This window comes from Lepisma saccharinum, chromosome 23, assembly GCF_977018435.1.
Source record: "Lepisma saccharinum chromosome 23, izLepSacc3.1, whole genome shotgun sequence".
Lineage (NCBI taxonomy): Eukaryota > Metazoa > Arthropoda > Insecta > Zygentoma > Lepismatidae > Lepisma > Lepisma saccharinum.
Genome location: NC_139251.1, coordinates 10,072,428 through 10,087,278, shown reverse-complemented (window position 1 = coordinate 10,087,278; position 14,851 = coordinate 10,072,428). Strand labels below are relative to the sequence as shown.

Below are 14,851 nucleotides of genomic sequence, written 5' to 3'. Positions count from 1 at the left end.
TCGGACGGGGTATCATATAGTCAAATTTATTGCAAATTGTCTCTACTTTAACCCCTTTCAGGGAATATATATATATATATATATATATATATATATATATATATATATATATATATATATATATATATATATATAGAGAGAGAGAGAGAGAGAGAGAGAGAGATAGGTGTCACTTATCACACAAGCATCAAACAACATTCCCGTCGCTCGTCTTCTGACGTAAGTGCAGATGGCTTTAGTTGTTAGATTAGGTTTAGGTCTCTTAGCATAAACACCCTGCCATTTTTTTCGTGGCTTCTTGACCAAAAAGAATTTATGCTAAGAGAAATAAACCTAAGAAGACTAACCTATCAACGAAGACATTTAGTTAAACAATGAAAGCATTTCGTCTGACGTCAGAAGGCAAGGGCTGGGTTTGAGGCTTGTGCGATAAGTGAGACCCCGAGATACAACATTACTCTGATCACTCAGTAGGAGCCACAAGTGCCCCTTTTCATTAGTGTGACATGGCACCTGAGATCATAGACAATAAGAAAAAAGGTGGGTTACTAGTATTGCAAGGCACTACGGTACTCACATTTTTTCCTTTTTTTTTTAAAGTACAGAGTACGAACAGAATAACAATAACCAGCTTAGTTCTCCACCACACTTGACCAAATGAAGTAAAATATGGCAATTTCACTTACTAACAGACAATGAGTAAATAAACAGCATTTTAATGGCTACAGTCATTACCGGCGCTAATTAAGTGCAGTGTGCTTTAACAACGCAGTTATCTTGAATGTGAGACATACAACGGCTAGTGGAAGTGTGGTCATAAGTTGCCCTGTTGGTGGCTAAGTGCTATCTTGTCCAAGACAACGCACAGAGTGAACGTGTCAGCAGAGGTGAACTTTGTCATCTGCATTCTCTGATGTGTTTGTATGCTATGTGTGCCATGCGTGTAAGCACTATATGTGAATTAAACTTTTTGTTTGTGGGGACATGTCCAGGAAATGTACATATCTGCAACGAAATCTAGTATATTTTGACACACGAATTCACAATTTGAAATTGAGATGGTCGATTTCAAATATATTTTTTTAAAAAGTAATATATTTCTGTTATCGACTTCGAAAATTTAAACAAGCTTCGTTAATTATACGGCGTACGCTTTTAGAAGGAACATGAGTTCAGCCAATACGCAGCCAGTGCTGTCGCGCTGTTGCCAAACAAACTGCTAGCGGAAGGGAAACACAGAGAATATACTGTGTCCAATATTCAGCTTTTTATGGGTATAATGCATGCACGTGATATTTGAGTACAATGAAATATATAGTGAAGAATTCTACACAGGATTATATCATATCACTGCAGCATATAAGAGAAACTCGTACCTGAAAGAAATTTGCAGGTATTTATTGTAGAAGAACTGCAAGGTCATCATCATCGCTCTCGTATCTGTTTTCTGGCATGCTTCCCAGGAGATTTTAATAGGGGTTCGCCGATTTCTGTGGTAGATACTTTACCCTGTTTTATAATGCGCAACACAATATGCACACATACACCACACGCTCTAGCCGTAAGTTCTCGACTCTGAGAAAACACTGTTTCAGCATGCACGTCTTGCGAACGCCAATTCCTTGAAGTAAGAATAAGCTTTAAAACTATAATTTCTGTCTTGTGAACGTAATACGAGTATTTTACCTTTGGTGCCTGTACTACTGGTACGTACTAGGTTTCGAGAGCGACATTATTAATTTGATTTGATTTGCTTTATTTTACTTTGCTATTCTGTCACTTTTGGCTAATTGCGAAAATGGGAATAAGTGATGATATATAATGAAATTGATGAAGGGACGTTCATAAACATCCATGTCCAGGCCAGGATTCGAACCCGGGACTCCAGGCGTCGTAGAGCGATATGCTAACCACTCAACAATGGCGCCGGCGCGACATTATTAAATAACACTCACGCAACACACACACTATTGCAAAACTATCGAGCATAAGGGCTGTATTGCACAACGTGCTACAACGCCAGGAGTCTCGGATTCGAATCCCGGCCCGGGCATGGATACTTGTGAGTGTCCATTCATCAATTTCATCATATCATCACTCATCCCAATTTTCGTAAATTAGCCAAAAGTGGCAGAAAAAGTGAAGTAAAATATATCAATCAATAAGGGCTGTATTGAATCCTCTCACAACTGTTCTTCATGCCGTACGAGTAAAATTATCTTACACCGCCCTTGTTATGAAAACGCTGAACTCAAAACTGAACCAGACTCGCAATGTTTGTGAACACACAAGACAATGAAAGGTCATTGTGCATATTCAGCCGAATTTGACACCCATAGCTTTACCAACACACAACAACTCATCGGGGTCAACACGGTGGTAACGAAAAAAACAAAGGACGGAACACGGAAGGCAAACGAAAGGGTCATTGTGTGTGTGTGTGTGTGTAGAGACGTGTTGTTTCCCGTGTTTCTTCCACAAACGATAACTCCGGCTGTAGGCGACGGAAATTCATGGGACTTGGACAGTCAGGTTCAAAATGTCGTGCCCCATCTTATGATGAACCTTAAAGTGGTGAGTTTTATGAAAACTTCTTGCGAGCAAGAAAAATACAGAACATGGCGTTTAACTCGCGCGCCGCAGTCTCCTAACTGTACAACGTTGCACTCCTGCCACTGGCTGGTCGCCACGCACACCCTCTGCGTGGCTCCGCCCGATATCGCTTCTAAAACCGTGCGTCGTATAGTGTTACCAAAGAATAACGAAAGTAAACCTTGCGTTGGCTCGAAAATTTGGGAGTAAAAATGAAACAAGTCTTGTTGCGCACCATTCATAACAAAAATGAACTATGCACTTGTAAAGAAATAGAAAAATTGATTGATTGATTGATCTGGTTTATTTTGCTTCGCTTTTCTGCCACTTTGGTTAATCGCAGAGATGGGGACGAGTGATGATAAATTTATAGGCTGATGACGGCAGACTCACAAAGAACACTCAGCCAAGGCCGGGATTCGAACCCGGGACTCCTGGCGTTGTAGTGCGCTGTGTTAACCATTCCACCACGAATGTCGGCTTACAATTGGAATACCATACTCACCCATCAACATTAGTCAATACTTTGGATAACTTTCAAACATTGTTGAATACAGCTACCTTCCTCCGGGGGAGAATATCAAGCTTCCCGGGGGGATGTCATACGCACCAATTTATAATACTAATAAAAACAATACTAATATTATTAAATCTTAGGTTTTTTTCGAATGTTCTACCAGGTTATTGACATTTTCTGTGGGGGGGCTTTCCTATTTCCGGGAGGAGTTTTCCCCCGGGCCTTCCACAAATTCATCACTGCTTTTAAGTAAGACTGTTAAGCCTTGTTTCCAAGTTAATAAAACATTAAAATACTGACCAAAGCAAAATTTATTGTATGTAAAATATACACTAAAATCGTAACGTTTCCACACTCTAACAGGGTCTTCTTCAGACAAAGATCCACAATCTTTATTAATTAAATCTGAATTTATTGCGAATCCTTGTGTGAAGAAGACCCTGTTAGAGGGTGAAAACGTTACGTTTTTAGTGTATATTTTTATACAGTAAATTTTGTCTTGGTCAGCATTTTAATGCTTTTAAGCAGTGGCGGCGATTAGGTGGGCGAGGGGGGCGCCCCCCCATGTTTTCACCACTTTTGCCCCAGCACTATGCTAAATATTATCTACAAAGGGAAATATACTGTCCTAGTAGAAATGGAATTAGATAAGACCTAACAATAGACCTTTTAATTGACATTAATGGGTTATTAATTATGATTAATGTTTTTTTTAATTCAGTATCGAGGGTGACGCTATTGTTAATTAATCAAGTGCCACGTGTCGGGGGTGGAGGAGGAGATGAGTCATCGATGACTCATGCACACGTGTGAGTTTGAAATTAATGGTTTTCCATTAGTGCACAAAATATATTATTATGTATCCCGTTTTTACCCTAACCTGACCCTATTGTTGTACTTTATATATGCGTTACAGCCGGATATGAGTCATGGTTGCTTTATGCACACGTGGGAGTTTGGAATTAATGGTTTTCCATTAATGAACAAAATACACTATTATGGAGTTCGTTTTTTTACCCTAACCTAACACTATTGTTGTACTTTATATATGTGTTTTAGCTGGATATGAGTCACGGATGGTTTATACACACGAGGGAGCTTGGTTTTAAGGGTTTTCCATTAGTGTATAAAAGATACTATTATGGTACCCGGTTCCGGCCAATTCTAACCCAAGGAACTCAGTTCCGGCCTATTCTAAGCCAGTTTATTCTTTTCTTATACCCGTTACGCCCGGATATGAGTCAAGGCTGATTCAGGCACTCGTGGTTACTTGAAGTTAATGCGTTTTCAGGACACGTTTTGGCTATTCTAAGCCATTTGATGGCCTCAGGCAAGGTTTCCAGGCGTCGATGACGTCATGTGGCGACGGCTCTGGATTATATTAGCTATAATTAAGGATCTGGATTTATCCGAATTCAACCGGTCCCGATGCGATTGGAGGTAGAAGATATTATAACACAATATATGGCGTTAGCCTATGTTCGCTTTAAAGACGAGGAAATTGAACGATGTAGCCTATAAGAAAACGAAGTATACGGGCAGAATGCATGTTATTAATAATAATTGCTTTTTTTAAAAAAGGGAAGAATACCGCAAGAACCTGATACGAGATTGCGAACGAAATTTGCATCAGAAAAGAAGAATACTTCATTCATCGTCACCCCAAACCGCGAGCGATCATTGCCCCACGACGGGGAGAAAATACTCCATTGTTATGTTCCCCCTACGGGAGCTGAATGGAAGTCAGGTGTCGCCAATATTTTGACACGCTTGTATTGATTTTCTTTAAGGTTCCAATTTTATTTTGTGGAAGTAATTTACGAGGTATCTTTCCTTCCGCCTTTCGTAACATTGCAAAGACTATTTGCCCTAAAGCGTAAGGAACTTCGCTGAACTAGTAACAATCAGACCCAGTATCTACAGGTTAAAGTGGATGCGATCCACTATTTACCCTTATTTTTAGGTTGCGAACCACGGACCCTTTGATTATTGTCTTATAAACATCAGGATTCACGTAAAATTGACCAGATTTTTTTACTGTTATGGCCAATATTTCACATTTTCCGTGTATTTTTACTCAGAAAACGCTATTTAAACTATTCAAGCAAGAGTTTGCATGGCAATTTAGACACACAAACTGTGTTTCTTCAACTTTAGCTGAAGTTTAGGTTTATTTTTTTACTCTAATATCACAATTTCATCTATTCAGGCAACATTTTTTATTAAATTTTGGACTCACAAAGACATTTTTTCAACTTTTAACTTGCTATTTAAAAAGTTTATTTCCATTTTTTACTCTAATATCACAATTTCATCTATTCTGGCAGGAGTGTTTATTGCAGTTTAGACTTGCAAAGATAATTTTTTCAACTTCTTTTATTAATTTTTCTATTTATTGCCTTTTGTATCTAATATTTTTTTAATTTTTAACTTTGAGTTTTGTTCTTTATTTAAAAAATTTCTCTAATCACTAAGGAAGAAGTACTTTTAAGTAAAACTTTACCCACAAACTTTATTATTACTATTATTATTATTGTTTTTGTTTTGATGTAGTTGTTGAATGTTGTTGTTGTTGATAGGGTTTACTGACTTCCACTACGCTATTTTTGTTTTGCTTCGGAGGAAAGTTTGTATATTTTAGAGTTTTCTCGGTATTTTCTTACTGTTAGGGTAGGTAAAGTTTCGTAAATATATGAGTAGGGTTCCATATATTCTTGTTCTCGCATGTTTTTCATATGATGTGATCACCACAACTCTCCAAGTGCCTTTACTGCATGTTTCCATTTTATTGAGGCTTAGTGATTCCTAGAGCAACTTTATGCATGAGAGAAAGCTTGAAAATTTTGATATCAGATAACCGTCAACCTTATGTCAGAGTATTTTCGAGTATATTTTAGACTTATTATGGGCCACTAGAATATCACGGCTTGCTTAATTTTTAAGTATGTTGCGCAGTTATTGTATTTTTGCTTTTGTTAAATACACATATATTCTCTTTTATACACACACACACGCACACCACACACACACACACACACATTTACACACTTATACGAACATACATCTGACGTTTTTCAATATTTTGCTATGAAGTTTGCACCGTCGATATTCAAACAAGGCCAGACAATTTAGTATTTATGAGTATTAGTAATCCCAAAGTGCTGTTTTTTGGTGTCCAAGTTCAGATGAGAGTCTGCTATGTGCTTTTTTCATGGGATTGCATGTGAAGTATATGCATATTGAGTATTATTGAGTGTGTATGCTTCCAAGTTTTGCTGTTATTTTCCTATAATTCTGCGAGACTGTAGAGAGTTCTCCCTTTTCAAGCAGTTTTCTTTCATTGATTGGATACTTTTTGGGAACTTAGCAGTTTTTTGTGTTATGAAGCAGATTTTTGTAGATTATTTTGCATGGTCTTTTGAGATATTGAGTGTCTGCTGTAATGGTAGTAAATATCTTTTCTTCTTGTGTTGTTGTTCTTGTGTAACTTTCCTATTTTCGGTCAAGTTGCAGTACTTAGAATAATCGCTATTGTCTTATTGATCTATGAAGCTCCTTTGAATAATCATTTGCATGAGGCCCTATACTCCACGCTGTACTTTGTTCTGAGACCTTTCTTTTGAAGCCTTAGCATTCTGGTAGTACAGTATTATTAACATAGAGGTGAATTAGTTCGTGAAAATACGTATTTTTCTGATAAATTAGACTCACTTAGTTGTTTCAGCAGGTATAAGTAGTTACTGCTGATGTTGTTAATTTCCTATTCGCAGGTGCTATGTATGATGTAGCTTATTTGGGTAATTATAATTCTGTACTGTAAATAGCCTTTGCTGTCCCTTTTATTCTTATGTTGTTGAGTTTCTCCATAAGCATGCCCTGTTTTACTCTATTCTATGCCTTGTTGCTGCTCGATATCTGAGGTATGTTGCTGGTTCATATCTGAGTTAGCTTGTTTGACTACCTATTATTTTTGCTATGGCTGCGGATATTGATGTCCCTTTCTGAATTCCATGTTGGTTTCTATTTATCCTTGTTGCTGCTTGTTATCTGAGTGTGATTAACCATTCAACATGCTGTAGAGCCTAAGCTTTAGGCTTCAGTCAGGGGAATTTAGTCCTCAGGGACATATAGTGGTTTTAGAATAAAAAATAGAAGCCTCGAACAATCCAGTATAACAGATACAAATAACCCCTGGTATTACTCAAACACTCAAAAAAGTCAATAGTTCTTGAAACGTACCCAGAATAAAAACCTATAAGGCTAAATAGCATGGTAAGAAAAGTTTGGCAGGTGGACTTAAGAGCCACGTAGTCATCTGCTAACATCGACTTGTCCTGTGATTTGTCATTATATTGTTAAATTGTTATATTTAAGGGAAGAAAGAAACAATGTTAATAAACGTTCAGTTATAGTACTCTTGGCAAAGGGGTTTCAGTCCTTAGACACATAATAATTTTAGTTACAGTAAAAGTTTGGCCTCTTATAAGTGTAAAAAAGTACAAATATTAAACATTTCGTACAGTTTATCTAGTAAGCAAAAGCAAAAATATAATAACTGCGCAACATACTTAAAAATTAAGCAAGCCGTGATATTCTAGTGGCCCATAATAAGTCTAAAATATACTCGAAAATACTCTGACATAAGGTTGACGGTTATCTGAGATCGAAATTTTCAAGCATTCTCTCATGCATAAAGTTGCTCTAGGAATCACTAAGCCTCAATAAAATGGAAACATGCAGTAAAGGCACTTGGAGAGTTGTGGTGATCACATCATATGAAAAACATGCGAGAACAAGAATATATGGAACCCTACTCATATATTTACGAAACTTTACCTACCCTAACAGTAAGAAAATACCGAGAAAACTCTAAAATATACAAACTTTCCTCCGAAGCAAAACAAAAATAGCGTAGTGGAAGTCAATAAACCCTATCAACAACAACAACATTCAACAACTACATCAAAACAAAAACAATAATAATAATAATAGTAATAATAAAGTTTGTGGGTAAAGTTTTACTTAAAAGTACTTCTTCCTTAGTGATTAGAGAAATTTTTTAAATAAAGAACAAAACTCAAAGTTAAAAATTAAAAAAATATAAGATACAAAAGGCAATAAATAGAAAAATTAATAAAAGAAGTTGAAAAAATTATCTTTGCAAGTCTAAACTGCAATAAAAAATGTAACCTGAATAGATGAAATTGTGATATTAGAGTAAAAAATGGAAATAAACTTTTAAAGTAACAAGTTAAAAGTTGGAAAAATGTCTTTGTGAGTCCAAAATTTAATAAAAAATGTTGCCTGAATAGATGAAATTGTGATATTAGAGTAAAAAATAAACCTAAACTTCAGCTAAAGTTGAAGAAACACAGTTTGTGTGTCTAAATTGCCATGCAAACTCTTGCTTGAATAGTTTAAATAGCGTTTTCTGAGTAAAAATACACGGAAAATGTGAAATATTGGCCATAACAGTAAAAAATCTGGTCAATTTTACGTGAATCCTGATGTTTATAAGACAATAATCAAAGGGTTCGTGGTTCGCAACCTAAAAATAAGGGTAAATAGTGGATCGCATCCACTTTAACCTGTAGATACTGGGTCTGATTGTTACTAGTTCAGCGAAATTCCTTACGCTTTAGGGCAAATAGTCTTTGCAATGTTACGAAAGGCGGAAGGAAAACAAACCGCGTAAATTACTTCCACAAAATAAAATTGGAACCTTAAAGAAAATCAATACAAGCGTGTCAAAATATTGGCGACAACTGACTTCCATTCAGCTCCCGTAGGGGGAACATAACAATGGAGTATTTTCTCCCCGTCGTGGGGCAATGATCGCTCGCGGTTTGGGGTGACGACGAATGAAGTATTCTTCTTTTCTGATGCAAATTTCGTTCGCAATCTCGTAGCAGGTTCTTGCGGTATTCTTTCCTTTTTTTAAAAAAGCAATTATTATTAATAACATGCATTCTGCCCGTATACTTCGTTTTCAAATAGGCTACATCGTTCAATTTCCTCGTCTTTAAAGCGAACATAGGCTAACGCCATATATTGTGTTATAATATCTTCTACCTCCGATCGCATCGGGACCGGTTGAATTCGGATAAATCCAGATCCTTAATTATAGCTAATATAATCCAGAACCGTCGCCACATGACGTCATCGACGCCTGGAAACCTAGCCTTACGCCATCAAATGGCTTAGAATAGCCAAAACGTGTCCTGAAAACGCATTAACTTCAAGTAACCACGAGTGCCTGAATCAGCCTTGACTCATATCCGGGCGTAACGCGTATAAGAAAAGAATAAACTGGCTTAGAATAGGCCGGAACTGAGTTCCTTGGGTTAGAATAGGCCGGAACCGGGTACTATAATAATATATTTTATACACTAATGGAAAACCCTTAAAACCAAGCTCCCTCGTGTGTATAAATCATCCGTGACTCATATCAGGCTAAATTACATATATAAAGTACAACAATAGTGTTAGGTTTGGGTAAAAAAAAACGAACTCCATAATAGTGTATTTTGTACATTAATGGAAAATCATTAATTCCAAAGTCCCACGTGTGCATAAAGCAACCGTGACTCATATCCGGCTGTAACGCATATATAAAGTACAACAATAGGGTCAGGTTAGGGTAAAAATGGGATACATAATAATATATTTTGTGCACTAATGGAAAACCATTAATTTCAAACTCACACGTGTGCATGAGTCATCGATGACTCATCTCCTCCTCCACCCCCGACACGTGGCACTTGATTAATTAACAATAGCGTCACCCTCGATACTGAATTAAAAAAAACATTAATCATAATTAATAACCCATTAATGTCAATTAAAAGGTCTATTGTTAGGTCTTATCTAATTCCCTTTCTACTGTCTTTGCCCACTAGTTTTGGCACCTTGTCCCCCCCCCCCCGGTTTGGGGACCCAATCGCCGCCACTGCTTTTAAGTGTTAAAATTTTCATGCATTGGTTTCGGTGCAAAGTGATATCGGCTGAGCCGGATAACAAGATAACCAAAACCAAACCGATAAGAGAGAGCTCTTTGGGACAAGAAAAGGACCGAGAGGTAAAGGACAAGAAAGGAAAATTGTATGCGACTGCATTTCGAAGAGATCCACTCCACATTAGATGCAATTCCCAACATCTCGAGGACCAGGTCAACAAGGCAATACTCTACGAAAATTCGCTTGGTTTTTACTTCGCGAAAAAAAATCCCGTTGCACTCGGAGCTCCAATCTGGAGCAAGACAGCACCGGTACCGAAAGTTGAGCACGACAATGCGAGGTAACTGTCGTCCCCGCCTCCGAGAACAAAGCGAACGACAAAAAGCCAAGGAGCCTTCAGCAAATGCGAAAGTATGTTCACGTCAGCAATTAAATAGCATCTCCTCTCCTTGCCCTCATTGTTGCGCAACAATAAGAAGCCAAAGGTCATTATTACTAAACGGTATTCCCTCCGATAATTATGATTGCAAGCTATGATATTGTGTTTTGAATTCTGCCAGGATTATCAATAATGCTCAGGGCGTGTTCGGTGCATCATTGCAACGATCAAGGTTAAACGAAGTCCCACTTTGATGTCTGATTTACGGGCAGGTAGATGTTAATGGACTGAAACTAGAACGCCACACACAGAAAATGATCAGCTGAAGCAAGAAATGCAAGTCTGTACCTGAGACCTAATTTTTTAATGCAGGAAAGATGCAGGAAACTGCATCAAAAAACAAATCATTTGATATCTTAAAGTGCAAATTACTAACACAGAAAGAAATACTGGCTTGCATCATTATGATGCACTTCGGCGTTACCTTTACAAATGATATGCAATGCATCAGATTGAAAACCTGATTCTTGACAGACTCCAAAAAGAAAGCACTTTAGTGCATCAATCAATCTTGCTTCACAATGTTGCGATTTTCCTGGCAAATAATCTGGATCATCCGGGTCACTGACATCTTCAAGAAATTCACTTTCGGCATCAAAGTCACTCTCGTCCTGTTCTTGTGTAGGGGATGGATGATACATCGTCCTTCTTCTTCGGCAGATAAGACAGAGGTACATCTTCGTCAGATGATACGGCATATTCTTCATTCAATGTTTCTATGACAGTCCCTTTGTACCACTTCCTTTCTGGAGGCCAGTAAAATTTTACAGATATCCCGGCTTTGATGTTATTTTTCCTCTTTCCGATCACGTGTAGTTCTGTTGATGGAACAGTATTTCTTGAGCCATCTTCCCAGAGCACTAAGACGTCCATCTTATTCCTGAAGTTGCTGATCTCAAAATGATCGGGACAAGTTGAAAGCTTTGAGAGTATTTTGACAACGTTGCATATTGCCTAACAGAGCTTACAAACAATGCTTAATATACACCTTTGATTCTTCTTCGAAAAACCGTGCCGATAATGTTAAAATGTTCTATTTCCGACATCAACAAAAGGTATCTAACAATTCATTTTACTTCTGTCTTTCCTTATCCTTTGTTAGACCGTTTCGCTATTGTTAAGATTGTGACCGCTGATTTGTAAACGCTGAAATATAGATTTCTGCATTGCTTTATTTTCCTCTTTGTGAGTGTATTGGCCCCGATTGTTGCATTTTTCTGCTGTGAGCAAAAAGAGATACGCCAACTTGCGAAACAGTTTAGGATTTACTTTATGTGACATAACGACGGAAGTCAAGATACGCCGCTATGTCATACCAAATTTTTTAACAAATTGAGATACGCAAAATCAAAAAATATTCATAACTTCCTTATTAATTGCCGCGGTGGCTCAGTCGGTAACGCGTCTGACTACCATGCTAAAGGTCCCGGGTTCGATCCCCGGCCGGTTCAAATCCGGGAACTTTTCTAACGGTGGAAGCGGCCCCGGCGCCTACCCAGCGTCGAATAACATGGGTACCTGGGGGAAACCCTGGGGGGTAAAGGCGGTCAGGGGCGTGATGCTGATCACATCACCCCCACTCACGACCGGATCAAGAAAGTGTGGGGCGTTACCCCCACACCCCCTATACGCCTTCATGGCGTGGTGCTATGCACAGGGGAACACTTTACCTTTTTTACCTTTTTACTTCCTTATTAATTGGATTTTAGTTACGCCGATTTGCCAGGTGATGCAGGGCAATGATCACAACAATGTTAAAAAAAAAAAAAAAGATACGTCGTTATGTCATTGGACCGACGATATATACGTGACTGGTGTTAGAATTGACGTTATTAGTTATTCTATTTACTGTTAATACGTTGATTGTAATAAACCTAAAGAATGAAAAGATAGCTTTGGTTATAATTTATGCTTTATTGATAAGGTCTGTTGCTCTCACTACTAAATACGTAGTTATATGGCTCAAGGAAAATATGGAGGCCCAGTATAACTTTCCATTGCGTGGTAAGACGTTCGCTCGTAAGTTGTTTCATCTGTAGAGGTAATTTAAGTGGGGAGGTCATAGATTCAATTCATGGAATCATACAAGGTTTGATTCAATTCATGGAATCGTACAGATTTTGATTCAATTCATGGGATCATACAGAGTTTGATCCAATTCATGGAATCGTACAGATTTTGATTCAATTCAAGGAATCATACAGAGTTTGATTCAATTCATGGGATCATACAGAGTTTGATCCAATTCATGGAATCGTACAGATTTTGATTCAATTCAAGGAATCATACAGAGTTTGATTCAATTCATGGAATCGTACAGATTTTGATTCAATTCATGGGATCATACAGACTTTGATTCAATTCATGGAATCGTACAGATTTTGATTCAATTCAAGGAATCATACAGAGTTTGATTCAATTCATGGGATCATACAGAGTTTGATCCAATTCATGGAATCGTACAGATTTTGATTCAATTCAAGGAATCATACAGAGTTTGATTCAATTCATGGAATCGTACAGATTTTGATTCAATTCATGGGATCATACAGAGTTTGATTCAATTCATGGAACCATACAGAGTTTGATTCAATTCATGAAATCATACAGAGTTTGATTCAATTCATGGAATCATACAGAGTTTGATTCAATTGAGGTAATGGACCGAATCATGCAGAGTTTGATTCAATTTATGGAATCGTACAGAGTTTCATTTAATTCATGGAATCATACAGAATTTGATTCAATTCATGGAATCATACAGAGTTTGTTTCAATTCATGGAATCATACAGAGTTTGATTCAATTGAGGTAATGGAACGAATCATGCAGAGTTTTACTGAATTGAAGTAGCCATGCAGTTATTTTCAATGGAACGAATTATACACGGTTTAATTCATGGACGGCATCAAGAACCGCTCATATTTTATTTAGATTCCTCTGAACCATCTTCCTTACTACTATGGTTTAGTTCGCAGTAAACTAGAAATAACTGTTCTTCCTATTTTGTATATTGGCCTCCCCCGATGGCGTAGTGGTAGCGTCGTCGCCTTGTAATCAAGGGGTCCCAGGTTCGATACCCAGTGGAAGGCCATATTGGTTCGGATCCAACTTTAAACTGTAGGTCCAGTCCCGATTAGCCTTACTGTGCACAAAGTGGACTTAAAACACCAACTCTAACTAAACCAAACATATTTTGTATATTTTCATTAAGCCTTGCAAAAATGCAATTCTGCCATGTTTTCCCAGGTCTCCTGCTGATGCTGCTACCAATAAATTACTACTTTTTTTTAAGATCCATCGCTAGCGGCAAGAAGCAAGAGACCTCTTCGCCATTTTTTATTCCAACTGGGAAAGGTAGAGTAGAGATTATGTGGGCAATGACTGTGCAAGTGGCCATCGGGGGTGAGCAAAGCTCTTTCGCAGGGAGAGGAATGGGAGTGAAGCGAAGCCACTCTCACGGCCATAGCTTTTGCATAGTACGTGCAGTGTTGTCACATGCAGCGAGATTCTAGTAGAATTTTAGGTGAAAAGAGCAAAGGAGAAATTTCATGAAAAATATCAAAATTACAGGGTTCAAAGATTAGTAGATATCTGACTTACAGGCACGTATCTAATACTGTATTTCGGGAGGTGTCCGATCTAAGTGTCTCACATGTAATAATAATAATAGTAATAATAAAGTTTATATCTAATAGGTTAATAATATGAATATGCCTATTAATAATGATACTATTAAAATAAGTCAATTAATAACAAAAATATTATTGTTATTATTACATGACCAGAAAAAATATAAGATTAGGGATATAACAGAATTTTCTAGCTTATGTCTATGCCGCGCGTCAGGCTAAGTTTGCAGCAGGTTTTATGTATCAATCCGCGCGAGAACTGAGCTCAGAATCTTCCGTGCCAGTCTTGCCTCAACCGCCGAGCTGCTTACATCGTAGACACTGAGAAAATCCACAGTATTGCCAACCGCACAACACATCAAAACCCGCATGCATGTCAAGTGGAATGTATTTTTGCTTCTCTTTGTCTCCTGAAACATAACATTTTAAAAGTACTTTCTGCGCATATATTATTTAATAAATATATAATATAAGAGCGAAATAACATCTAAACATGAGAGCATATGTGTACATTTCGAGCACGCAAAACGAAAAATAAAAGGAGATAAAAGTAAACAACAATAGGCCCCTCTTGAATTTAATGACAAATTATTGTTTTTGGTTTAGAAAGAAATACATTTATGAGAAACTTGGTTGCTTCATTCGCAATACATCCGTTATTGTAAGACACACGCACTTCAAGTTATACCACCAAAAAAGCATGATTTGTTATTGGT

General features: G+C 37.5%; 1 protein-coding gene across 1 annotated transcript in view; it reads right to left on the bottom strand.

Annotated features, from left to right (window-relative positions):
• The window catches only part of LOC146005361 (arylsulfatase B-like), a 253,395-nt gene extending 252,748 nt beyond the window's left edge, over positions 1–647 (bottom strand). Inside the window, exon 1 of the mRNA XM_083144565.1 lies at positions 578–647. The gene's annotated coding sequence lies outside the window, so the exon portion shown is untranslated. The remainder of the gene's footprint in view (positions 1–577) is intronic.
• Positions 648–14,851: the final 14,204 nt, after the last annotated feature.